This window comes from Equus przewalskii, chromosome 1, assembly GCF_037783145.1.
Source record: "Equus przewalskii isolate Varuska chromosome 1, EquPr2, whole genome shotgun sequence".
Lineage (NCBI taxonomy): Eukaryota > Metazoa > Chordata > Mammalia > Perissodactyla > Equidae > Equus > Equus przewalskii.
In genome coordinates, this window is record NC_091831.1 from 85,683,936 (window position 1) to 85,709,699 (window position 25,764).

A 25,764-nucleotide genomic window follows, 5' to 3' on the forward strand; every position below is an offset into this window, starting at 1 on the left:
GAGATGGGGGGTGAGAAGAGCTGTTATTGCCCTAGTCGAGGTGGTAAATGAGCAGGAATTGTGCTGGGGCTGCAAAGGGGTAGCTCCAGAGACATTTTTTTAGTTCAAACTGAACGAACTTAGTGACTAATTCAATGTATCTAGAAAAGGGGAAGAGGAGGAATGGGACTCAGGCTTGGACATCAGGCTATGGCTCACTGCAATGGGTGATACTGGGGAAGCAGCTGGGAGGAGAGCCAGAATGACCCCCTTTTGCTATGGAAACAATCTACAGAAAGTCTCCTGACTATGTGTCACCGCGGGTGCAGCCTCTGGCCAAGACTGAGGGAGCCTACAGCTGGAACCCCATGGGCTTTTGGAGCCCCTTCCCAGGCATTTTGTCTGTCAGAGAAAGAGGAGCTCAGAGCTCAGATGACAGGGAGAGCAAGGAGCCAAACCAGAGGCCAGAGGAGCCCTGAAACCACACACTGGCCTAACCCAGAGCTTTCCTGCCCGAAGACTTCTGATTGATCCCTTCCCTCCAGGGCTCCCAATTATTTGGACTGCCATTAATTATATGGTCTGACTGCGTGGTCCTAAACCCTCCTTTGGACCCAGCCCTCACTGAATTCAAAAAGACACTTTTGGAAGTGAAGTTCACCCTGTTCCTCAACTCTCTGCCCAGAGTTCTCTGCTTTGGGCAAGAATTTGACATGTGCCACAGGGTCCTGTTTCTGCAACCAATTTTAGCCTTGAAAGTGTAATAATTTGAGTATAAAGGGGCACCTGAGCAAAGACTTAGTAAGTACCTAAATGCCACCTGGCAGTATTGATGGCCCCAACAAAACAACATAGAACACTCTAGAACAGGCGCACTGCCTCGGGGACCAGTTGTGATAACCAAGGTTGAAGGAGAGCCTCGCAAAGGCAGGTGCTAAGCTGGCTGCGTTTTTAGCATTAAACCATCCTTGCGAAGGATAAGAGGAAAATTCTTCTCTCAAAGGCCTACTTCCCAGGAACTGGGTACGACTTTAATAGAAACCAGGTCCCAGCGGAAGAAATGCTGAAGATGTTCTGAGAGCTGCTTATGTGCTCCGCTCTTCCCAGGAGATGCTGGTTTCTGTTCCGCATCTCCACTCCCACCTGCCCCGCCTCCAGCACCCCTTAGCTGGAGAGCACGTTGTTCCAAGCACACAGGATGCCAGAGACCAAGGTCCCTAAGATGTCAGTCCTATAGAAGGACAGCAAGTCCCCAGCTCTGCCTTCAGCCCCCAATGCACCAAGCAAGTTTGCCCAGACAGCCAAGGGGAAGGGGGGACGGAAAGCAGGCCTGAGGATAACGCTCTGGGAACAAGAAGTCTTCTTGTTCCCCCCTCCTCCTTAGTTCCACGGATCTCTATTAAATGACAACAGTGCATTGACAGGAGATAGTGAGATACCAGGGAAGCTTCACGGTCTGCTGGTTCAGACAGACTTGTAAACTAATATCTTAGAAGACAGTGTGGTAAGTGCTAATAACGACACATACAAGGAGCTATGAAATTGCAGGGGAGATGGTCTCCACCTCTGCATTTGTGTGTGTTGGGGAGAAGAGCGTTACATAAAAGACTTCATGCAGCCAGAAGGGAGTCCAGGGAGATGGAAGAATGTGTTGAAAGCACGGGTTGGGAGGTGAATGCTAAGGGGTCTGAACATCTGGTGCATTTTGCAACTCAGAGCTGACTGCAGGAGTGGGAGCCACACTAGCTCAACTCTATCCAGGCAGTTGTGGGGGAACCTGCCATGGTCTTTCCTGTTTCCTCCCATCTAGACCAGGCTGAGCCTCTGAATCACCTTCCTTGGATATTTGTTCTGGGGATGGATAGACTCCATTCGTCTTTAGTGGCTGAAGCGATAAGATAAAAAAAGGAGCAATGAGTCGATTCCCAGAGGATAGCTCTGGTAAGAGCTGGAGGAGCCCTGGTCACACTCAGGTCCTGGCTCCAGTGGCTCCTGAGGCCAACTGCAGCCCTGACCTGTCCCGAGGCTTGGTCATCTGGGAGCTGCCACAGGATCCGTCCAATACTGTCCCATCTTTGATAAACCCAGCTCCAGCTGGCTTTCTTCTCTTGTAACCAGGAGGACTTGAGTAATGAGGTGTGTGGGAGTGAGGGAGGTCAAAATGAAGCTGAGGACAAGAGTGTGAGGGCTCTTAAATGCCACATGGAGCATAGACATTTACCCCCAAAAGGCAAGTCAGTGCATGTTTCTGAGCCACACACAGATACGTGTGACCTGTAGAACCTGGACTAAAGCAGGGTGAGACCAGGAAAGCAGATCCTATGGGAGGTTCCCAAAATCATGGAGCACCACTGGGACAGAGAACTTAAGGCCATTGTGTTGGCATAAAGAGAAGTGGAAAGATTCTAGAGATGTTTCTAAGGTGGAAATCAAAGGATCAGGTGGAGGAGGAAGAAGAAGGAGATTCTGAAATGGTGTCATAGAAACCAAGGAAGGAAATAATTTTTTTTAAAAAAAGTCATACTCAACAAAACCTCCCCAAAAAGGAGACCAAGAGATCAAACAAGGTGAATATGAGAAAGTGGTGACTGGGTTTGTCAATTCAGAATTTCATGACCAGACAGCAATGGGTTAAGTTGGAAATGTGAAGAAAGGAATTGGGAAAAGGGTTATTGACTCAGCTTTTAAGTACACCAAAAACCAACCAGTATATGATAAAAAACCATTTTTATCATATAACCCGGTGTCCAATGTTGTCATGATAATTCAACTTGATGGAAGGAAAATTATTCTATTTTTTGACAACTGCTTTATTTCTCCTACTTCTATTTTTTAAAATAAGTTAAATAATTTATTTCATTAAAAGAAAAATGTGCTTTTTTTCTCATCAGCCACAAGAACCCTGAGCTAATAACTCTTTTCTCAATGTATATATTTATTACGTTTTTATTTTTTGAATAGTTAATACATATACATGACTTCTTAAAAAACTCATAGAGTGTAGAAGGGTATGAAGTAAGACATGAATCTCTTTCTCTCCCTCACTCTCACATCAAAAACAGTTACCAGTCTCCTGCCAATATTTTCAATAGTCTCTGCACACACAGCCTTATAAGCACACACACACTCTTTTGACACCTACGTGTACTGCTCCATGCCTTGCTTTTTCCACTACATGTAGCTCCGAGATTGTCCCCTATCTGTTCATTTGGATCTGCCTTTCATTTCAAAATGGCTGTATGGCATTTCCTTGGGTTGATTTACCATATTTTATTTCAGCATGGTTGAAATAAAATATGGATGGATGACCTGTTGGGCTGTTTCTACCATTTTCCTAATGTAGTCAGGGCTGTAGCCAATGTTCTTTCTTTGGGTAAAAGTAAGACAAATTCCTATAATTAAAACTGCCAAATTAACGGGAATGTGCATTTAAAATTTGATGGGTATGCTCAAACTGCCCTCTCACGTTCCTATCGACCATGTCTGAGAGTGACAGTTCCACGAGACCCTCGCCCAACACGGTGTGTCTTTTGCTTTTTGCCAGTGGATGTTATCCCACAGAGATAAGGGTTAAACTCAGACCTGGGCTGATCCAGGAATGCCTGGGACAACGACTTCAGAGTCCTGTTTCTACAGAAAGCACAAAGTTAAGGAAATATGGAATGTTGTGTCTGCCTCATCTTCAGTGTAGACTGTTCCTGGGCTCAGGGAACTGTGAGCTGGGATGCAGGTCTCAGGTCACCATGAATACAGGTATAAAGAGAGCGTCAGGGTGACCCACATACACCTTGGTGCTTGTCTGCTTAGGAAGTGACAGATGCTATGCAGCTGTATTACTTGTCCCTGCATCCCTTCAGAAAGCTAAGTAACCTCAGTATTAGTTTAAAGCCTATTAAAACTCTGAATCTGTGCAGGTGCACAACTCATTGGTTTAAATTTACATTTATTTTATTTTGAGTGAAGTTGAACATTTTCCTTTTATCCATTTTTGTGAACTATCATGTTCCTTGCCTACAAGAGATGTAGTGTTCATATTCTTATTTATTTACAAACAATCTTTATATACTATAGGATGTGTCCTTTTATCATATGTGTTGCAAGTATTTTTTCCAGTTTTCAGTTTGTCTTCCGACCATGTTTATGGCATTTTTTACTACGAAGAATCATTTCCTTTTATACTTATATGTATCCACCTTTTCTCTTGAGATCAGGATTTTGTGAAGTCCTTTTAAAGGTCTTTTTTATTTTAAGATAATAAAGTATTTCTTTCATCTTTCCTTCTAGTTATTTTATTTTTCCTTTAGTTAGTATTCAATACACCTGGGATTCTTATTTTGGCATAAAGAGTGAGGTAGTAATCCAACTTTATTTTTTCCAGATTATTACCTAAATCAGTGCCTTGATAATAAAAGCTCCCACAGTCCACTACAAGGCACTGTTAGAAGCTCTTTTTCAGACTCAGCAATATTAGACTCTCAAAACGCCTAAAATTTCTCTCAGCAATATAGAACAGATTACGGCAACAGAAACTAGAGACATCTAATGCTCTATTCCACCTTTATATTAGCCATTCCTAAAATAGGCAATATAAAAGGATTTGTAAAATTTCAACAGGAATTGAAATTGCAATTCAGGTAAACATCTGCCAGATGCACAAAAGATTGTCCACCAGCCAAAAGAAGATAAAGAAAATTGTCTGTCCATCCATCCCCATCACGTACTTCTTGCTCAAAAAGAAGAGGCTTTTGCCCACCAAGTGGGAAGACACAACAGGCAGAGAAGGTGCGACTCGCTGAGGCTACGAGGGGTGAATTAATGGCTTCCCCTTCACATTGGTACCATCTTTCCCCAGAGAGTTCAAGACAATTTAATTCAACAATACTAACTCTCAGCCACATAAAGCAGAGGTGTAAGTGGGTTTGGTGTTAAATTTTCTACCTGTGGTAGAGAGGTGAGCAGTAGGCACAGGCTGGACTTTAAAGAGCCCAGTGGCGAGGACATGGATGGGTATAGAGATGGGAGTACAAAGGGGAAGGCATGAACATGAGATCACCATTCCTGTTTTCTAGAAACAAAGCTACATTTAGATTCACATTATCCAGGGAAAAAAATTGCCCTTTGCAGCAAATATCAGAGAGTTCAATAGATCTGCACAAAATAAATAATTGCTAAACCCCTGCAAATGTGGTTGGGGGCTGTGCACGTCTGTCATCCCGTAGCTTAAGATCTGGGTTGATGGTTCTAACAGCAACAAATTAAATGCAAAATGTCAAAGCAGACTGATCCACCAGCTAGTGAGGAAACACCACACCTGGATAGAGCTTTTCCCTTCTAAGTCAACCAGGGAAACATCAGAGTTTATGCAAAAACGTATGGCATTGCTCAGAGATCCTGGTTGAATTAAATGGAAAGCAATTGCGATTAACTTAAGCAAAACAGGGAACTTAGACATAACAGATGGCTAGGGGATAAGGGTTGAAAAAAAGGCAGAAACCAAGAAATTTAGCGACCTAAAGAGCAGAACACATCAGTCAGGCTCTTATTTAAATGCCACACACTACGAATTGCGTCTGGCTCATTTAAGTGAAAATACTGACAGCATCATCAGGAGCCCCAGAATTGACAGAATGACTGGAGAATCTGGCTCAGAAAATGGTCAGGATCAAGGAGACGAGGCGCCGCCAGAAACAGATGAACTCCTACCACAGGAAGAGTCTGATGGTGGCACGTCTGCCTTAGAGGTTAAACACTGGGTACCCAAGTGTCACCTCAGCCCCAAGTGACAACTCGGATGCTGCCTCAGGCACCATCTCTTCTGCCCCTGGAAATTGGCCATGGCTGTCACCCTGCAGACAACCAGTGAATTATCTACTGGCCCAGGTCTTGGCATCACTAGCTTCAGAATCCTAGGCAAGTCCATCTCATTAGCCAAGTCACGTGCCCAGCCCCCAGCTTCCTGCAAGGCCTGAGACTTCATATCCGGCTTTTTAGTTTCCATCATGGTAGACGAATTCAGTGCCCGCCAAGAAGACTGTACACTGAGCAGTGAAGGAAATGACAAATGACCACTCGATTAACAACCTAAACGAAGGTTCTGGGTAGGACATCATTGCCTCTCCTGCTGATCAATATTGTCACCCCTGCACACCACCGCTACTGCCCCCACCTCTGAAGGTGAATTGGAACCAAGTCCTGGCTGCCAAAGGCAGGGACAGAGGGAGCATCTGGACCTTCAGGTTTCCAAAGAGAAAGGCAAGCAATAAATAAAGTTACATTAAAAAGAGAATATAGCCAAAATTCAAGGAGGAATTTTTTTTAATGTTTTAGAAAAACATTTTTTAAACCACATGTTTTGCTTTTTCATTTAAATTAAGGAAAACATGTAATCTGTAAACCAAAAGATAAAGAGAACAGGGACCTGGTTAAGAGAAGAATGTAAAAGGATTAATAAATGCTATTTGAGTTTAATGTTGATTTAGAGATTGCAGAAGATAAAGCCAATAAAGAGGAGGAAAGGCAAAAGTCTTTCCCTAAGTGCAGAGAAGAGTAAGAAATAAAAAGATGAAAAATACAGATGCTGTGAAATGAAGAGCCACACAGACATAATGCAATGCACCTGAAAGAAGCCATAAGACGTTGAAAATAAGCACTCATCAGAGATATAATAAAAGAAAACTTCCCTGAATAGAAGCAATACCTCCTGAGATCTCAGATCAAAGTTGTTTCCAAGAATCAGACATAATTAATGAAAAGGAACAACACATGCATATATCCCAGTGACTTTCAAAATTACAAGAATAAAGAAAGAATTATATAAATATGAAGACATGGAAAAACTGATGCCACAAAAAAAAGAATAAAATATCAAGCTAGACTCAGCCTTTGCCTTTCAGTCATACTGAATGACTGCCATATCATTGGCAGAAATGTATTGTTTTAAATGTTTTGGAGCCAATCTAAATAAAAATCACAGTAAGAAATTTAAAAGTAGAGTAACTAAAATATAAACTATTGATAGTGAGCAATGAAATTTCATAAGTGTAGATTTCTCTAAATATTCGTTGTAAATATGGTTAAAAGAATAAAACAAAAGTCAAAATATATTCTAAAAGAGAAAATAAAAATTAACAAAACTAATAATAATTACCTTGTTTTTCCAAAGAACACTAAATTTAAAGGGAAGTAAGCATAAGTTTATCCCATGCTAAAGTTGGGGAAAAATAGACATATTTAATTTTTGATGCTGGTGATTAAAGGAAACTATAATGAAGTATTTTTAATTAAATACATTTATTTGTAGGATTCAAAATAAGTTGTGTAAATTGTACATCACTAGAAGGGAAAGAAAAAAATCAAATAAAACAATACATACAGTAAAGGATTGGGAGTTGGAGCTATAAGTAGGTTTCTGGTGAAGCAAGAAAAAAGATGAAAAATGAGATTGAAATTGGAGCTCAACAATAAGTGTAAATCAGTTCAATTACCATCCTAAAACAAAAAGAGGAGAAAACAAGCACCAACACACAAGGGCAGCCACAAGCTGTTTTTAAGAATCTAAAACAAAGCAGCACAGAAAATTTAAAAGTAAAAGATTGGACAATGGTAAATCAGACAACAAAAGCAGAGGCAGGACATTCATATCAGACAATGTAAATTCCAAACCAACAAAAATTGTTAAACTGAATAAAATAGGATTATACAACTTTTGGTGAAGGTACATTCTACAACGACATCCTGATATTCAAAGAAAAAATTTACATACCGGGTAACATAGCATTAAATATAACTAAGCAAAACCTGTTGGAAACAAAAAGGGACTTTTAAAATTTAAACACTCTACTACATTATATTGGGTTCTATGTGACCTATTGTCTTTAAAAGACAAAACAGAAAGGAAATAAATAAGGTTCGAAGTAATGATTTTCAAGTGCATCTCCAGTGTCTGTGGCAAAGGGGGATAAAAGATACTAAGTTGAGACCATCTACCCTGCATAATCAGCTTTCTTGGATTTGAAGAACATGGTCTTGAGAAGGCAATGGTTGAACGTGGTTCATTGTTTTTAAAAATCTAGAGGATACTGATCAAAAGTCAGATTCTAAATGCAGTGCATGTCAATATTTAGTTTGAATGGCTGCCGTAGTCAAAAAGCTACTTACAAAAGCACACAGAACCACACAGAAGAACCACACTGTCGGCTGCACTCTCTGAATCCATTATGCAAAGGTTTTTTTTGCTAAAATTCTCTTAGTAAATTTCCATCATCCCAACTGTCAATCAGTTATTCATGCCAAATAATTGGAATGTAATGTGCTTTGAATTTTTCAACCAAATAAGCTCAAAAATAACAAAATTCTTTGAAGAGTTTTTAAAGCAAGTTAGATTTTCTTTTATTCCTAGGGTTTTGGGTGTGCATACATGCGAGATATTGTAAGTGACATATATTGTTTTGAGCAACAAAATCATGAAGGATGAAACATTCCTGACATCTGTTTCCAAAATGCTCTTTCCTTAGCACACATTTCTGTCAAAAAGCGGTCTCTCAGTTGTTAAAACATCACCTTTACCTTCAAGGGACACATTAAGCGAGTGAGTTTCTTCGAAAATCTCTACTTGGTTACCAAGGGAAAAAAGTCTTCCAGTCTGGAATGCGTATCTTTCTGCATGAGAAAAAATGTGTTTCACTGTATCTTTAATTTGACGAATCTTTGAAACATTTTACCAGGAGATACCCAACTCTCCTCTGTGAGGTACAAAGACGACCCACGGTCACAGCCCTCTCTTCTGAGTATGTTAGCAAGATTCTTCCACTTTATTTTTAACTACATCAATGACACTTCTGGCTTCCTCTTGGTACGTATCCTCACCTATGATGGAGGCAATGGATAAATTTCACGTGTGATGCGATTGTGACTCACCCAAGGACCCTTTTGACTCCAGTAGAAGCAGCTGCTTCATCTGTAACTACATTTCTTCAGTGTTCACTCCCCTCCTCCAGAAAACAGCGGGGAGGTTAAAAATTGTTATTAAAGAAGTAATGTACTGTTGAAAAACTATCTTCTCTAGCACATTTGGAGAATGTGTGAGAGAGGCTCAGCACACACACACACAATGCGCTTCATGCATTTAATTACTGAAAGATTGTCTAGAAGAGGCTCTGAACCGAAATATCTTAGAGAACTCTGTACTTTTATCCAGCTATATAGAAAACCTCCTATATGGAAGAAATTGTTCTAAAACCTGTGTCTTCAAATATATCATGATGGATTTACGTGTATTCAAATACTTTTTGCTAACAAAGGCATACAGTTTTACGTGGCCATGATATGGTTTTCTGGGGATAATTCTAGTGACTTTTAACATCAAAGGGAGAACATGAGTATCCTCTGTGATGTGTGGTTTTTTATCTTTTACTATACAAAGAGAAATCTCAAAACAAACTTTACATTTTTTTGATACATGGGATTGAATATCCTATGACTTAAACATGGCTGAAAAAAATGCAGATGTTTGTCTTTGGGTTCTGAATGCTTCATTTTAAATGCCTTGCGAGTGTGAAGGCTTCCCATTACCTATGGCTAGCGTTTCAGGGCACAGTATATACTCAGGCAGACTTCCAGTGCGATCTGATTACGTCATCATTGCTTTTACGTCTTAGTGGGAACGATGGAGACTTAGACTGGGAGTAAAAGAAGTGTTGCTCTGACATTTGGGGAGTTTTGCTTCATTTTGGTTTTGGCTGTTGTTTACTTGTGCTTGCATTACAAGAATCATCTTCAATCTAAGGTCGTTTTGCAAGAATCCTTCTCATCCACTTTTCCATTTGGGGGAAATTAGTTTTGTCCAAACTAGAAAATTATCTGTAAGTCTACCTAGCTGGGAACAGATAAGCTGCAGGGCATCACAGTACACTAAAAGTTAATAAAAGGAGGAGAGAGATGCTGTCAACCCTCCTGTCTGGAAATGCCCACTGATCTTTTAGGAAAACTTACATATGACACATAGCACTGTAATTTTCTGGCATCAGTTATCTATGGCCAAAATAAAAGTGCGTAACCACAAAACCTTAGTGGCATACAACAATGCACACTTATTTCACCCAGCATCTCAGGGAGTCTGCTGATCTGCAGCTGAGCTCACTCATTCATGCCCCTGAGGTCAGCTGTGGCTCAGCTCGGAGGCTGCTGATGCTGGCTGGGCTTGCTCGCATGTCTGAGGGTTGGCTGACTGTTAGCTGGTCTTGGATGGCCTCTTCTGGGATTATTGGAGCAGCCTGGCTCTTCCCACCTCTCATCTTCCAGCAGGCAAGGCAACGTATCTCATAGTGATGACAGAGGGCAAGAGGGAGGCAATCCATTCTCATACGGACTTTTCAAGCTTCTGCTGGCATCATGTTTGCTTCCATCCCATGGGGTAAAGGAAGTCACATGACTGACTCATGAGCTCAGACTCAGAGTGGGAGAGGACCAAAGGTGTGGACACAAGGAGGCTGAAGAGCTGGCTGTCATCGTAATCACTCTACTGAATCGGAGTGACCATATCAAGTGTATAGTAAAAAAAATTTTTTAAAAGTTTTATTATCTACTTTCTAAAACTTCCATATCCTCTGAAATACATACAAACCACTTTTGATATTATTGGTCCTCAAAGGTCTAGACATTTGTGTGTTTTGTTTGTTTGTTTTTCGGTGAGGAAGATTGGCCCTGAGCTAACATCTGTTGCCAATCTTCCTCTTTTTGCTTGAGAAAGATTGTCACTGAGCTAACATCTGTGCCAATCCTCCTCTATTTCATATGTGGGAGGCTGCCACAGCACAGCTTGATGAGCGGTGTGTAGGTCCATGCCCAGGATCTGAACCCATGAACCCCGGACCACCGAAGTGGAGCACACGAACTTAACCACTATGCCACTGCACCGGCCCCAGGTCTAAATAATTTTAATGGTTAGGTAGATACATTGATTTATTTTTTTGCCCTAATGACAATACTTGTTATTTTTAAAATCACAAGTGAAATTTCAATAAATGCTGAAAAGCAAAAATTTATAGACCAAATAACCCCAGCTACAAAAGAAGGAACCAAAAAATTAATAGCATTCCTTGTAAAAATGAAAGGGAAAGAAGACTTGATTATCGAAAAAAATAACTTTTCAAAATAATTATATGTTGTCAAAAGGAAATCAAAATGCCAATTATAAACTATTTTTTTAAACAGCATAATAGATAATATTGCTACATATAAATACATGTGGGATACGGCCAAATATATAATTCAAATTTACTGCTTTAGAAAAGAAGGAATAAAAGTAAATGAACTCTTTGACTTAAGAAATCAGGCAAAAAGCACATCTAAGAAATGTAAAAAAAAGAGAAATAGTAAAGATAACAACAGAAAATAATTACTTATAAAACAGAATATAGTAAAATTAACCAATAAATTCAGAGGCTGAATTTGACAGAGAAATAAGAATATAAAATAGGCAACAAAAAAAGAAAGACAGTTCACATGTACAATGTTAGAAATAGTGGGGAAAGGAGGGAAAAAGAGACGCAGGGGCTTTTTTTTAAATAGAGAATTGTATTTTTTTTAAGTCCATATATATGGATTTAGAAATGTTAAAGGAATGGGAAACTATAAAAAGCAAATACAAACTATCAAAACTGATCCAAGACTAAATGAGAAATTTGAAAATTTTCACAGACAGGCAAAAATTTGAAAACATTGTCAAAAAATTAAGTCCAAAAAAGATCAGGGGCATGGATCATTTTTCAAGTGAGTTCCTTCAAATCTCTTAAGAGACACTTCAACTACCTTCTAAATAGCTGAAAAAGGATTACAAAATAAAGGAAAACCATAAATCAATTGCAAATATAAATGCAATTATCTGTGAAATTGAATCCACCATACATTCAAATAAATATACAACAAAACTATGTAGAGAATTGCTCATAAACACAAGGAATGTTTAATATTTGCAAATCTATTAAAATCAATGTTATAAAAAGAAAAACTACATTATTACCTGCACAGAGCAGGAAAAGTATTTGATTAAATCAACATCTCATTCATGATGGGGGGGAAATACCTTCTTAGTAAAATTAACGATTAAAGCATATTTCTTTAATGTGATAAAAACATATATGTCAGTCCAAGACCAGACATTGTCTTTATGAGTCAATTTAGAGGCATTTCTGTTAAATTCAGGAGCAAGAATTTCCATGATTGCCATTATTTTGCTACCATTTGGGAATTTCAAATCAGTGCAATAAGGAAAAGAAAACAATAAAGCATCATAGACAAATATATATATATATATGATATATATTATATTTAAACATACATAGACATATATAAAATTTGCTATTTAAAAAAATCAACAAAAACCTATCAGAACCAGAAAGAGAGCTCAGAAACGTAGATAATTACAAACTAAATATGCACAACCCATTAGGTTTTTATACACTCGGAAAAAAACCTGATAATTTAATGTGGAAAAAAATTCATTCATAAAAGTAACAAACAAACACTTAACATATAATTAACCAAATGTGAAGAAAATTACTACATTTTCCTGTAAAAATAAAAGAAATCTTGAATAAGAGAAAGTTATGTGATAAATATCCATGGAAAATTAAAAGCAAAATTATTTTGCATTTTAATGGAATTCTAATCAAAATTGCAATGAAGTTTTTGAGGAGTTCACTAAAATAAACATATTTCATCATAGGAATAAAGGGAGGAAAGTATCTACTTTCTAAAAGAACAGTAGAGATATACTTCCAGCCACATAAATGTGGCAGGAATGAAGAATTAAAAGATATCAATGAGGGGAAAAAATTGACAAACTCAGAAAAGGATCTGAGTATTTATAAGCACTGTTTATATAAGAGAGACGTTTGGAAGCAGTGCAAAACAATTTTATTTAATAAATAATACTGAGACAATTATTTAGACATTTAAAAGTAATAAATGAGATCCCTACCTTATACCACACACTCAACTAAATTCCAAACAATTAACCAGCTAAGTCTGAGAAACTGAACCCTTGAAGAAAACAAGACGTGAAGAGTTATCTGATCTTAGAGTAGGGAAGGCCTTGTAATCATAAGAACAAATGAAGGAACAATAAATGAAAAGTCTGATTGATGGTACTATATAGGATTTTTAAACTTAGGAGCAACTAAAAATACCATAAACAAAATTAAAAGACTACTAGCAAAATAGGAAAAACATGAGCAATCTACATATCAGATGAAGGGTTAATACACTTCATATCTAATAGAAAGAGAGCCCCTACAGCTTAGCAAACACTCCAGTAGACAGATGCGCAAAGGGCATGAATAAAGTAATTTATAAAACAAGAAAATCAATGGAAAGTACAGACTAGATAAAATAGTCAATCTCATATGAAATCAAAGAAATAGAACACGACATCATAATGAGATGACATGGCTCACACATCAAATTGGCAACATGCTTTGTCTTCGCTTTGCTTTGTGTTGTTTTGTACCCAGATTAGTGAAGCACAGCGGGATAGCCATCAGCCTCCGATGAGAATGCAAACTGGGGCCGTGGTTCTGGAGGGCCCTTTGAAATCTCAGATCCAGTGCTTTTAAACAGGCCATGCTCTTTACGAAATAAGTCTAAGGAAATAATTAGCGATGTGCACAGAGCTATTTGTACGACGGTGCTCATCACAGTGATACTTATCATCAAAATAATTAGCAGAACCTAAATATCCAACAATAGGGGACTGTAGCAATAAGGAATAGGTTAAACAACCTGTGGTCCATCTGTATGGTGAAGTAGCTACTAAAATCATGAACAGAAGAGTATTTAACAAGATATGAAATTCTTCACAATATAACGTTAAATAAACAAAGCCAATCCATGGGTTGATAAAAGAGAGCGTCTTAGAAAATAGAGAAGATGCCATAATTTTAATTTTGATAGTAGCTCTCATTTTTGCATCTCCAGTTTTTACAATGAACATGTGTTACATTTATAAATCAGAGGGAAAATAATGTCTTCAAAATCTATTCATTCAACATTTTTAAAAGCACAGTATTCTCCAAGGTTAGTGTCTTAGCAACCTCCTAAATAATCCATTGTTCTTTCACATAGATTGAAGTCATCTGTCTGGAATTCCAAAAGCCGACAACAGCCATTTCAGATCTTCACGTTTTTTCCCTCAGATGTGACAGACAGAGATCATCATGTAAAATCAGGGCAGAAAAAAGTGCAGAATGGAAATTTTTATTCACATTTTGGAAGAAAGTATGTCACAAATAGAGTCAAGTGGCAAAAAAAAGAAAAGAAATAAAAAATTTCCCAATGTCACACTGTCAATAGGTCTTCCATATTGGGGTTGAAATTTCTCTTTAATTTGTCTGGAAGAATATAAGGCTGCAGAGAGAAACAGATGAACCAGGATGAGAAGCCATCGGTCCACAGAGGGACTGCATGCTGCCTCCGTTTAGTCTGAGACAGCCACCAGGAGACAGGGCCATACGGCGTGGGGAGCCGCTCTGCTCACCCAGCTCCCGATTTTAGATTCCATTGCCAGGCTGGGAGCATTAGTTCTCAGAGCAGCACAGCCCCAGTGATGGGGAAACCGGTTATCCAGAATCCTCAAGGTCTGCCCAGCCCAGAGCCCAAAGTAGAGAAAGGAAGAGACTTGGGGAAGATGAAGATGAAGACGTGAGTAAGACAAAGTCCATGCCAGATCAAGGGACTCTGAGCCCCCACAGAGGAGACAGTAAAAGGGCTGAGGATCATGCCCTGGGTCTCTCCACTGTGAGGGGGACGGTACTGAGCTTGCATGTATCATCTCATTAAACTCTCTCAACTGTTCGAGCAGTCAAGAGATGAGAGTTGAAGGAATTTACTCAAAATCACAAACCAGGAATCAGTGAGCACCATTTGAATGCAAATCTGATTGGCCGCAAAGCCCCAGCTTATTTCACTGAACTCTCTCTGGGCAGCCCAGTAGTGAGTAGCAGCTCGGACATCCTCCCTTTGCGGGGGCACCCGGGCTCAGGGAACAGCAGTCTCACCTTCTCTCATCTTCTTCATCCTCTGCCATCTTTTCTCTGCTTTACTGGAAGAGTTGCATGTCTCCTAGCTTGCCTTCTCATGTCCCCTTCGTCTGGACGGCTACCCCTCACCGTTTCTCCATAACCCATCCTTTCTCCGGGCTGGGCATCCTCCTCCCATGAAGCTGAATCTGCTGAACCCAAAAGTCTAGGCCCTTTTCCCTGACCTTTCGTCTTCTGTTCTCAATGTACCCCAACAAAGCTCTGAACTATAAAGTATGTAGAAGTTCTCATAATGCAGAACATTTTGAAGAAAAAAATAAAAAGACCCAAACTCACTCCATAGAATGATCTACATCTAAAATTTACTAAATGAAGGAGACTGCTACATGAATATAGCTACAGAAATAGAGACCATCCCAAAAAAGGAGAGGTACCAAGATCAAATAAATATAGGAAACAGAACATGCACAAGAGCCTTAGACTTGGAAAAGTCCTCCAGTTAAGGGATCATATTTTTACTATTATTTTGCTGAGGAAGATTCGGCCTGAGCTAACTTCCATGCCAATCTTCCTCTATTTTGTATGTGGGACACCACCACAGCATGGCAGCCAACAAGGGGTGTAGGTCTGTGCCCGGGAACCAAACCCAGGCTGCAGAAGCAGAGAGCACTAAACCTAACCACTAGGCCATGGAGTCAGCCCTTAAAGGGCCATTTTTTAACCCAAATTTCTTTGATCACAGAAGCCTTTTTGTAGGGCACTTCTTAACATTTCATAGAATATTAGTAATACGGTGATACACTGAAGACACAGTTTGAGAAAGGCTGATGTTTGCTGATGTCCATAATAGTGTAAATGGTAGGATGCCAGGAGACCTGCCTGCTCTGGTCATGCTCTCAACTTCTTCTTTAGTTGTCTGGTCTGCCTCTCCCCCTCCCCGCCCTCCTCTGGGCTGCCCCTGGCTCGTCCATCAATGGGTAGGGTGGTTTGGACTCTGCAGACACAAATTCAATCCTCAATGACGGTGACAAGTCAACTAACTTCTCTGGGCATCAGATTCCTTAGTGGTCAAGTGAGCATCACGATGCCCATGTTTGTAACATCCGTGGCATGGCCCAGACTGCAAGAATATCCTCTCCCCTCCCGTGCACACACACACACCCCCTCTGACTGCTCTATCCTGAGTTGGTCTCTCCCCTCTATCAGGGTCGATATACAAACTGCAGAGAGTCTTCAAACTCTGTGTCTCAAATTGCTTCCAGTTTAGCCTTGCAAGCACTAACTTCAGTAAGTGTTAGTCTATGTCTTGAGCTGTTTCCATTTTCCATTTGTTAGTGACAGATGCCTGCAATTACTGGAACTTCAGGAACTACACTTCCTTCCAAACCGCTCTGCAGACATCGGCAACAGAACACCTTCTCTTCTTGGCTGCCACATGAGGTAGAGGATTAGCAGTGTTGACGGTCCTACCTTTGATAGAAGAGAAGAGCTTCCAGGCTGAATTTTCCTGGAAATCTCCTCTCTTCTTGGGGTTTTTCTGCGCTCAATAATCATTTCCTGTGCCACCCTCTCAAACTCTCCTCTCCACCAGTTTGTTTTAAAGCTGTGCCTCCTGCCCTATTGGGTTTGCTGTGTCATCCCTCTGCAGCCAGGTGCCCCTGAACACCTGCCCATCCCACAACAGGCCTAGACAGAAGTCAGGTAGCTTGTAAAGTAACGTAACTCATTTGCAACCCAGATGCAGAGAGTCACCTTTGATCTTGAAGGATATAACACTGTGAGTAATTACCCAGAGAGACTAGAACCTGGAAATATGTCGCATTTTCCTTGTTACTTATTAGAACAAAGGAGACCGCGCCTGGCTCTCCCGTGCTCCCCAAGTCCTGGCATTTTCATTCCCGCATAAATACAGAGTCACCAAGGTCACCACTGCATGCTAGTCTTGCCCTGGAATGGGGAAACACCATTTCCAGCATAAGGCTAGTGTTTGAAAATCCCTCAGAAGGAAAACTCAAGGAGTTCCAGGAACCTGCCTGAATGAGTCCCTGGGGCTTTGCCCGCCAACCTGGGCCCCCAGGGTTGACAGTTTCTGCAGCACGGAACTGAAAGCAGCCCCCACTAAGGGCTCCATCGCAGCCCCCTGAGTCGGGGTGGTGGAGGAGCATGGGCTGGGGAGACAGACTTAGATGAAAATGCCTGCCCCGCTCTTTGTTGGCTGTGGGATCCTAAGGAAGCCTGGATCCAGGTAGGAATGAATTTGAAAATAGCTGTGCCCCTTTCCTCCTCTTGAATTCATTCACAGGTTATCCAACACATTCAGCCACTGCCACCATAGGAAGTGCCTCCAAGGTCATTTCAAGGGGAGAAGTTCTTGGCGAAGTGTGGCTTAACTACTGTGTGGCCCACCAAGACCCCGGGAAGGGCTGGAAACAACAGAAAGGGTGTCCTCTTAGAGGGGGCTGATGCTACCTCACCCCGTATTCCCTCCAGGGTGTCTTCCACTCCACAGGGCGGGGCACGCAGACTGGGCAGACACCGAGAGAACGAGGTCTGGGCCAGGGCTTGGGCCCACATCTAGCCGAGCTTTGCATTCAGAAATGAGACTCCCTTTGACAACCAAGGTCCCCTTACGTGCAGCTTGTGAATTATTTTCTTCAAGCCGCAAACATCATCCTTTTTCCCCACACTTATCACCAGTCCAGAGACTTATGAGTTTCCCCTGAGCCCCTAAGTAGCTCCTCAACTCCAGCCTTACTCCTCTCCAGGCCCCACCCCTCAGCTCCAAGGTGAACTTTCAAAACGAAGAACCTGGTCAAGTTAACGCTGGAACAGGCCCAATCACCTCCCAACGGAACAAATGCAATATTACTCTTCCCCAAGAACTAATACTCCTCCCCAAGACCCACCCATATTGGTCCCCTGATGTTTTCTCTTACTGTATCGCATAATCCACACTTCACACTACAGCCAAAGTGATAAATTGAAAAACAGAAATTAGGTCGTGTCATTTCCCAACTTAAACACCATCACACTCAGAAAAGAACTCAGGTCATGGACTCTGTACACCCACCCTTCCGAATGCTCCCCTGATGCTCATCCCACTCGGCCCCTCGCCCCTACACTCCAGCCACATGTGTCATCTTCCATTCATGGGACCCACCATGTTCATTCCAACCTTCGCCCTTGTCACTTCTTCGGGCTGGAATCCACTTCCCCAGAGCCTGGGGGGCTGACTCCCCTTCTCTCCACCATCGCTCCTCTGGAGGCCTTCCTTGACCTCCCAGGTTGGCCACACCCAGAGAATCAATGCCTCTGTTACATATCTCCCTCCACCAGACATGGGCTGCACAAGAGCAGAAGCATGCCTGTCTTGTCTTGTTCGCCCCTCTATTCCCAAGTCTGAGACTAGCACTTGCCACATTCCATAAAGGCTTATTGAGTAAGTGGACAGAAGGAGAGACGAATCATGTCACTTGTGTGATTAAAACCAGTCAGTGGCTTGCAAGGAGTGAAGATGAAGTCCTCGCTGCTCACCATGGCAGGCAGAGCCCCCACTCCAGCCCTGCTCCCCTTGCCACCTCATCCCTAGTTCCAGCCTTCTGGTACTTAGAAAAATAGATGCCAAGCTTGGAAATAAGGCAAAAAAAAAGACTTCTTGTGCCTTTCAATGTCACACTAGCACACTGCCAAGCAAGCCCACATAAGGATCTCCTAATGCTCTCGGGAAAGTAATCTTGTTTGACTTACTATTTCCTGTTGATTGAGATTCAGACTCTGTGAAGGTGGACGTTAACTTAGAATATTGACAAATTGCAGATGATTTAATTTGGTAGAGATCTAAATGAATCTCATCCAGTAAGACCAAAGGTTCCAGTTGTATCGCCATGTGGAACATTAACCATTTTGGTATGTAACATAAAAACCTTATTTCAGCGTTCTTTCTTTCGTTGAAATGTGTTTCAGGCTCTCATACTGTCCTTTGGACCAGCTACTGCTTCCCTCTTTAATGTGTTAAATTGATCTTTAACACAAGCTCACTATATATTTTGGGGTATTTTGGGGATACCCTGCTCTGACACTCAATTACCGACACACAACTCCTCCATGCTCTTACAGCTCTGCAGTGTTTGCTTCCTTCTCTCAGCACCACCCTTGATACCTCCTGCCCTCATCCCCCAAACTCATTTTCCTCCAAGTTATCCCCTATTCATCCCTATAGGCTAAAATCAAATGTCAATGCCTTTAGGAAGCCTTCTCTGACATACTCAACACACACCCAGACATACATATCTCCCTGAAATAACAGCTTTCTCTCAGAAAAGAGAAAAACCGACGGAACCAGGTAGGTCCCCCAGGCACGTGCAAAGACTCTGACTAGCATGAGTGCCCTCCGCTGGGAAGGGCGTAACCCAGCTCCTCCTGGGCCATCAGGGATCTACTAGAGACAGAAATGCTTCTGGAAAACCTACACTCTTCAGACTCCAAGGACATACACCAAACGGCGGATTCGCTGGGGACTTTTCCTCCCACGGGGCAGTCAGCTCAGACTACTCAGCACAGCACAGTGGGTGGATACACAGCCTCTGGAGCCGCTCCCCCCAGCTTCAAATCAGGTTCTGCTGCTTGCTAGCTGTATGACCTTAAACAACTTACTTAACCTCTCTGAGCCACAGTTTTCCCCTCTGTAGAATGGAAATAATAATAACAGTATACTTGATAATAGTACATAGTATACATAGGCTCCTATAAGAATCAAACGGATTATTGTCACTAGAGTGCTTGAACAATGGGAATGATAATGAGAGTAAACACACTCATAGGTTGTTTTAAGAATCAAGTGGATGAATACAGCTGGAGTTCTTAGAAGAGTAACGGGCATATAAGTGTTACCCTGGTACCACGGTTCTTGTTCCAGTCTCGTGTAAGGCTCTTGGGCTCACCTCTTCCCCAAGTCAGCCGGAGCTGCACAGAGGAGACCTGGGGCACTGAGAATATGACCAAATAAGGGGAGAGGAGTTACAGCAGCAGCAATGGACATACGACCACATGTCCCCATTTCAAACTTATTGCAAATAACTGGGAACCCGAGAGCCTGACACACTACATGGTACAGGTCTTCGATAAATGTGGCATCTTCCCTGTGCCGTCCCTGTCCTACCCATTCCCAATCCCAATCTTAACCTTACAGGCAAGCAAAATTTTGGATGCTTTCAATGCTTTTGTATAACATTGACTCGGAGGTGAAGGGCTGTTTCTGATCATTATTCATCTTTCCATTACTGTCATATATTTTATTGATTTTGCATTGAAATATTTTTTTCAACATTTTAAAATGAGACTCTTGCTACAGCAGATCCAAAATCCTAACATTTGCTGAATTAGAAACAACTGTGTGGGTTTCTTTTTCCTCCTAGTTTTGATTTCAAAAATCAATAAGTAGTCCATGATACCTTTAAAAGATATTAATAACACAATCAACTCAGATTTTATTATGAAGATGATATTTTCAAAAGTGTTTGCCCAAAATCACAGGATTTGTGAGGCCTTAAGGTGCTGAGCTTTCTGGAAAACTTCCCATTAGGATCCAGAATTGAAAGAGCACATGGAGAGCATCCAGGCTAGCAGAATTTTCATATGAGAACAAATTCCAGGAAAATTAACAAATTTACTGGAAATTGCCTTTTCCATTCAAAATAAAAACAGCTTTTGAAGTAGCTTTGGAATCATTCTAACTTTACCTCCCAAGTAACGGATAGCAGAACATCACTCAGAACACGATGATGCTTTTGGCCACTAAAATATTTATATCTAGGCCATGTGAGAAGAAACAACGTGTGGGCAGCTTTCCGATCATTCACTGGGGAAACAGATGGAGGCCGGAGGCAGAAGCCACACCTTGGGCAGCAGGCAGCCCGTTTTGGAGGGAAAATGGAAAGGCTGAGGTTTGGAGGTTGGGAAAGACATGTGTCTCACCTGAGTTCTCAAGCCAACAGGGGACAGAGACAGGACGATCCAGCCCTCCTGACTTCCTGCCGAGCATCCTTCCCATATTCCATGCTGAGGCAACAAGTCAGAAGCTCCAGCATCCACTCCCAGTAGGGATGCTCCTCCAGGAAGCCCCCTTGGGCTGACTGGCTCAGTCTGCAACTGGAGGCCAGGGCTGAGGACAGCAGCCCCCTGAGCTCCCCAGAAGGACAAGTTGCCTCTGTAGCTTCAGAAGATCCATGACCAGCAGTGAACTCAGTGGGCCCCTACTCTGCTGGCTGCTGGATTTGAAGATAGGGGAAAATATTATTTACATACACTCATATTTTGTTTATATCTGGCTCTGCCAACGCACCAAATGACCCTTTCCGACCCTATAGCTCTCTCAGCTGCACGCACGGCTGGATAATAAGTGGGCCTCCTCTATCTGCTCCGAAGGTGCCAACCCACCTCCCACACTGAATGCTGCTGGAGCCATCTCCCTGGCTTGCTCCTGTCTATGCCTTCCCCTTGATGGAGTTCTGCCTTCATCCTACAGCTCGCTTTCCTTCAGAGCGGGGCAAGCTTGGGAGAAGAGTTTGTCTCACCCTGTCAGTACTTCTGAGTGCCCAGCTCTGCCAGCACCAGGCAAGGCATGGGAGTGAGGGCCCTGGCCATTCATCGGTGGCTGGGACAACAGTGACATCTTGTGGTCTGGAAATCTGCCTGCCCCATGCAGCACAGGCCAAAGCCAACCTCAGGCCCGCCAGGAGGAGCCCTTCCCGGCCCCACAGGTGGGAGCGGGTCAGGTCTGTGTGGACATCGCCTGCAGGAGCTCATGGTCCAGCAGGACACCCAAGTAACCAAATGCAACCACACAAAATCCAAGACGGCATCAGACCTCCCACACGCACAGGCTTTAACCCATCAGCAAATACTTGGTGAGCAACACGGCTGGCAGCTCCAGAAGCAAGCAGGAATAAGAGGCATGCAGGCAACCACAATCCAGTGAGCAAAGTGCCAATGAAGGTACCTAGGAGAGCTGTGGGAGCTCAGAGGAGGGAGGGAGGAGAGACAAACAGCCTGAGGATAAGCTCAGACTTCAGAAGTGACATTGGGTGAGAAGCTGGAAGAATGCTTTGGCGTTAGCAAGTAAGCAGGGTGAGGAATGAGCAAGTGGGAATTTCCAAGCCTTGCAGAATAGATTCGATTTAGAGAAGGAATGCTAAGCTTTCAAAGTGTGGAGGGGGTATTCCCTTGATTTACTTGGGGAGAGGCAAGGGTTGGGGGCACAGAGAGGGAAAGAGGAGAAGACAAGTGTGGCGAGAGCCGTGAGGCCCAGAATGGAGAGTTCAAGCTGTATTCGATTGCTGGGAATCTCATGATAAAGTCGTACTGAAGAAGAAATGACCTGGCAGAAATAAAGCCTGGACTATACGCATAGAGAAGCAGCTGGAAAGATATCGCCCATAGGGTCAGCAGGGTTCTCTCCAGGGTAGAGGGCCACATGCGCTGATTGTCCTTTTTCTTTTTTTTTCCTTTTTTTTGGCTCGTCTAATTCTCCTATGTTAATGAATTTTTATTACCTTTGTACAGAGAGACGACCGTGCAAGTTATTCTATGAAGAAGAGTAGTCGTGGGGTCTGGAGACTGCCCGCTGGCTCTCGCCATGATGGGCAGTCTGGTCCATGAGGGAGCTCCTCCCCCAAAGGGAGGACAGGGGATCATGTAAGACACAGGATCAGAGACCCAGCCTCTGTCCCACAGGAAGGAACCCTGGGACCCTACCCAACCCTGGTACTTCAGACAGGGAAGCGAGGTCACTGAAGGGACAGTGGCTCCCCCCAGGACACTGCCCCTGCCACACACAGGATCCAAGTTCAGCTCCTGCTTTGCACTCGCCGCTCTTCTTCTGCCTCGTCCTGTCGCTGCTCAGCACCTGCCACAGTCTGTGTGGCCAGAAGCTCAGCATGCCCAGCAAGGACCCACAGCTCCACACAACCCCACAGAGAGCAGCCGAGCCCGGGGGATGTCAGGAGTCTGCCTTTCCACAGCCAAAGCCAAGCCCCCTCTATCACACTAGGACAAACTATAAAGCTCCACCCGAAAAAGGAAACACCTGAATACCGGGACTTGCATATGATTTCACCCAAAAGGTCTCCAAGTTTGGTTCAGGGACCCACGAAGGTCCCCATGACCCTTTCAGTGGGTCAGGGAAGTCAAAACTATTTCATAATAATACCGAGGTATAATTTGGCCTCTTCACTCCCTTTCCTGCACCAGCGAACAGAGGACTGTTCCAGGGGCGACGTGACACATGCCAGTAAAGTAGATTGGATGGGGCCCCAAAGATACTGTGGGAGGATAGAAAGGCAGCGTGAACTTTATTCTACCGAATCTACCCAACTGAACACACAGGCAGAGAGGAGAACTCAGATGTCTTCTGTTGAGCCAGCTAGTAAAGAAAGCTGCAGAAATACAAAACAATGCCACCTGTTTTTTATTCCAATTTTTGAATTAGAAAATATAGTTATTTGAAAATGTTATGTTTACAGTTTATTGTTTTATTTTTAATGAGTTCATAAATAAATATATTTTAATTTTTTAATAAAAAATGTTTTAAATAAATATAGATTTAGTTTTAATTTCTAATTTATAATATGGTAAATATTAATTGATATAATCCACATAAAAAACCTCTTTGGGATCTCCATGAATTTGTAAGAGTGTAAAGAGGGCCTGAGACAAAATAATTTGAGATCCTCTGATTCAATCTGTCGCCTTAGCACCCTAGAAACTCCTCCAGCCCTGACACCACCACCTGCCAGGTTCCCTGCCTACGGGGCATGGAGCTCCTCTCTTGTCCCTTGTGTCCTCAGAAGCACCCCTAGGACATTTCCTACCAGATCTCCCCTCTCTCCTCTCTCTATTCTCTTCTCTTTTCTCCCCAGCCCATAGTCCCCAGCAGGGCTGGGCTGACAGCATTTCGGGCACAGAAATGTCTTTCTTCCCTCTCTCCTGCTTTCCCGCCCCCTGTTGCAGCCTTTGAGTCCATGTCCTGCACGCCATCTTCCAAGTCCTTCTCCAACACCTCTTCTCCCCAGAAATGGCCCCCGACCCCTTTAAAGGGATCACAGACTGAGGAACCCAATAGCATCAAGCTCGCACCTGCCCTTCCATCATTCAGCAATCATTTCAGGAGCCCCAGCTCCACGTCAGATGCTGCGGGTCCAAAGATTTAGTGAGACACAGTCCTGCAGGCTGCTCACAGTTTCCAGGGAAATGAAGGAGGAGCTAATAGTTCTGTCTAGGAAAGCGGGGAAATGCTTCACAGAAGCTGAGCCCTTTGACGTGGATCATATAAGATGAGGAGGAGTTTACTGAGTGAAGAACCAGAGATATTTTCCTGATGGAGGAACAGAGATTTCAAAGTCACACAAATGTGAAAATGCACGGCATGTTTAGGGAGCTGAAGACATCAATGTGGGTAGACTACACTGTGCATGTGTGTGCATACACGTGTGTGCATGTGAATGTGTGTGTTTGAATCTGTATTGTGTGAATGTGCATGAGTGTGCACATGTCTGTGCACATACGTGCACATGCCTGTGCATGCATGCATACACATCTATGACTGTGTGTGCATGCACAGAATGCATATGTGTGCGTGTGTCCACATATGTGTTTGCATGTGAACATAGTGATAATGGGACAGGAGCGTCTCTTAGGAGAGAGAGGAGGAAGTGGGAGGAAAGGGAATTGTGCTAGAGGAGTTACACATATTATCTTACGTGATCTCAATGCAGCCTTGCAATACGGGTGTTATTGTACCCATCCTACATAAAGAATTAGTGAATTGCCCAAGGACATAACCAGTAATAGATGATAAAGCCATACCTCAGGCCAAACCTCGAACTGGCCCACACCACAGAGACCTGCGATTGGGCTACTGGATACCCACCTCTTCCTGGACACCCACCTCTCAAGTGGATCTTGCTGAAACCGTGGATGCCCAACACTCCACCAGAGAACCTCCGTGGACGGTGTTTATTTTCCAGATAGTCCCCTCCAGCCCATGCCAGGACAGCTCCACATCTCTACCACTGAGGCAGAAGATAATACTTTTTGCAAAGCTTTTATTGCAATTCAGAGAGCTAACAGTAAGACACAAACCTGGAATTCCAGTCTTGTGGCACGCTGGGAAATAAAGCAGGAGGCCAAGGGTTTGAAGAAGCCAGGAAGGACCCTCACATCCTCTCCTGCTCGACGAGGGCCGCTGAGAGCGTGGTTTAGCTGTGCACAGAAACGTCCAGAAGAGGTCAGGCATGCATGCTCGCCTGTCCCGCCTCTTCTGCTAAATCTGCTTCACTGAACACCAGTGACTCGAACTAAATGCATCCCTGAGTTTGCTTCCGTTAAACAAAAAAGGGGCCACTCATTCTAACAGCTATTAGGATGCGTTTCCTGTGCCAGACACTGACCTGAGGACTTCATACATTCTCTCACCCAGCCATATCCGTTTTCTAAAGTCTATATTTTCTTGGTCCATGTTATATAGAACAATGTTATACATCACATATTATGCCTTTCAGGTACATTTATTTTATTTATTTCAATATTATATGCTATATATTCCATGTTGCCTATTATATATTTTATTCATATTTTTCGTACAATCATTTGAATCAGTTATTTATCACTCCACTTTTCAGATGAGAAAGCTGAAGCCCAGCAGGCTTGGATAGCTTGTCTAAAGTCCCGCAACCAATAAGTGACAAACAGCGTG

General features: G+C 42.6%; 1 long non-coding RNA gene across 1 annotated transcript; it reads left to right on the forward strand.

The window, feature by feature from the left end:
- Positions 1 to 2,398: 2,398 nt before the first annotated feature.
- On the forward strand, positions 2,399 to 14,316 carry LOC139074707 (uncharacterized). The gene is made up of 2 exons (XR_011524480.1): positions 2,399 to 2,546; positions 14,101 to 14,316. It is a non-coding gene; the product is annotated as an uncharacterized lncRNA (long non-coding RNA).
- Positions 14,317 to 25,764: the final 11,448 nt, after the last annotated feature.